This window comes from Vicia villosa, linkage group LG1 (assembly GCF_029867415.1).
Source record: "Vicia villosa cultivar HV-30 ecotype Madison, WI linkage group LG1, Vvil1.0, whole genome shotgun sequence".
NCBI classification, from domain to species: domain Eukaryota; kingdom Viridiplantae; phylum Streptophyta; class Magnoliopsida; order Fabales; family Fabaceae; genus Vicia; species Vicia villosa.
Window position 1 is genome coordinate 181,994,247 of NC_081180.1, and position 2,687 is coordinate 181,996,933.

Below are 2,687 nucleotides of genomic sequence, written 5' to 3' on the forward strand. Positions count from 1 at the left end.
GAATTCAAGTTGGGGAGAGGATGTTTGCCCATTTATATTGTGGTTGATATGAGGTTGTGAAAAGAAAAAGAAAGAAAAGAAAAGAAAAAAAAATGTGTGAAAAAGAAAGAAAAGAAAAAGAAAGAAAAAAGAGAAAAATTTGAAGAAAAAAAATATCAAAAAGAGTTTGGAATAAGATTTGTGTTAATAAGTATTGTGTTTGGTGTGAAACATGTGATGAAGAAGAAGTTGGATTGGAATTGTATTGTTTGAAACTTTGTGGAAGTAATTACTCCCTTAGGTTTAGGCAAGTTTTTGTTTCGATTAGCTTCAGGACTTATCACTTGTTTGTTAACCGAGCCACATTACAACCTTGAAAGCCCTTGTGATTCGTTCCGTTGCATTTTCAATACTATTTTTAGATGAACGCATAATTTTGTCTTTTGTTTGCAAGAATTTTGGATGAGTGTTCAAAGTCCTCACCTTTCGGTGTTTTTCATCTACCGATGAATTTTTGCTAGGCGTGATTCGTGATTGAGCTTGTTTTGTTTTATAATGTTTTGTATGATTTTTGTACTTAGGATTCGTTTCATTTTCATGTTCGTTGTAGGATTGTGGTAAGTGCTTACTTTGTTTGTGCGTTTTTGTTTGAACCATACAATTGTTTCATTTTACCAAATCTTGTTGATTCTTGATTCTTTGGATTTTTAATTTTTTGATTTGAGTGTTTGGCCTTGTTTGAGGACAAACAAATTCAAGTTGGGGAGAGTTTGATAAGTGCAAAAATGTACTTATTTTGTATATATGTTTTGTTGCACTTATCAATACTTTTTGTTAATACCGTTTGAGTAATACCCCGTTTTGTGTATAAATACGTATACTTTGTGAATAGATGTATTTTCATATACTTTTATACTTTTTGAAAGTTTTCTATTCATTTTGTAGGTATTGAGGCGTATTTGGAGCATGAGCAATAACGTGTCGAAGACACGGCTTCAAACGCGCGTTTTTGAGCAACGAAACCAACTCATCAACGAATAAAGCTCAAAACTAAAGAATAATAAATCATCAATTTGGTTGATATATTGTCATTGTTATATGGGAAACTGAATTAGCTTTCCAACGCTTTGAACCGGGCGCAAATCGGAGTTACGGTTCTCAAATTACGTCATTTTTACTAAAAGCTGTTTTTTCATGACAACAGGTTGGGCGCAAAGCGCGCGACGCGCGCTGTACAGAACTCAAAATTGCAAAAATCAGATTTTTTAGGTTATGTTTTGGATATTTTTGAACCCCAACTCATCCTAGGTCATTTTTTGGTAGATTTAGCTTAGAAACACCATTGGAGCTTGCAATCGGATGATCGGAGGTCGAATTTCTCATCGATCGGAGTTGAGAAACCAAGAAATGTTTGGTTCCTCTTCTTCTCTTCTCTTTGTATTTCTCTTTTGGTGAGTTTGCATATTAATTACTCTAAACACATGGATGTTTGTTACTCTTTCTACTAGTTGTATAAAGTTTGCTTTACAAATCTTAATCGGAGTTTTTATGATCTTTTTGCTTAATCGCTTCGGATTTATGTTGTTATAGACATATGCTTCGTAAATCTTGATTAGGAGAACACCTGATAGCTTTTGATTCTAGACATAGGATTGGGGTTAACATCCACATAATATATAAGTTTCATGCCTCTGTGTTGTTCGATCGGTTGAGACATCATCGAAAGAGCAATATGGTTGAAATCTCGTCGGTGTTTCAGAAATGGACATTGATGTGAGGGATATGTGGTGATTCTGACGAGTATTGTAGATTGAGTGCGGCGGAGTGATAGATCTAAGTTTGTGAGGAGTAGTTTAGATTCGAACCAGATAAGTTATTTCTTTCCAAAGAACGAATTCATTTTATGTTTATAGTTACTTTTCAGTTTTTACTTTCAACCCATATAACCCAAACTCAAGAACTAAGAATCCGTCGAACGACGATTCAATAGCACTAATCTCTGTGGACACGATAAATTCCCGGATAAATACTTCAAAAACTTTTGTTGCTTGCCGCTTTACCGCTCCAACATTGAATTCTTTGAATTTTTTTGGATCAAATGTCTTCAATATCCATATGATGATGATTTGGATCCTTAAAAGTCCATAGTTGACCTTTTTCTCAAAAGTCAAAGGTTGACTTGCACAGTTGACTTTTTCCAAATGAACTGCAGCTTTGTGATTTCCTGATGAATCAAGCTCTCCTCTTCAAATGAATGATATGAATCGACTATAATGTTGATTTGGATGTCCTTGAATCGTAGTTTGAGCCTTGGAAGCATGCCCTGATTAAAAGTCAACCCTATAGTGGAATTAGGTCAAAAACCCTAATTAGAGCCTCTGGTGAATTTGAAGTTGATTGATCTTGCATCGAACCATCTTTAAACCTTGATATTGATTAGAGAATCCTTTGAATCATAGAAGAATGTTGAATTTCTTTGTGGGTCTCAAAATCTTAATTTGCTCAGCTTCCTCTTGATCAGTCTCCTGTCTTGGGACACAAGCAACAAACAACAGTTTTTTTGTATTTTGGGTTAACAAGTGATAAATGCATGATGATTATGATGACAATGGTGATCGTAATGTTTAAGCTATGGTGGGATCTCAGTGGTCAAAAATTGGGATACAACAATCACGAACACAACATTTTATTTCTTCAACTCCCTCCAC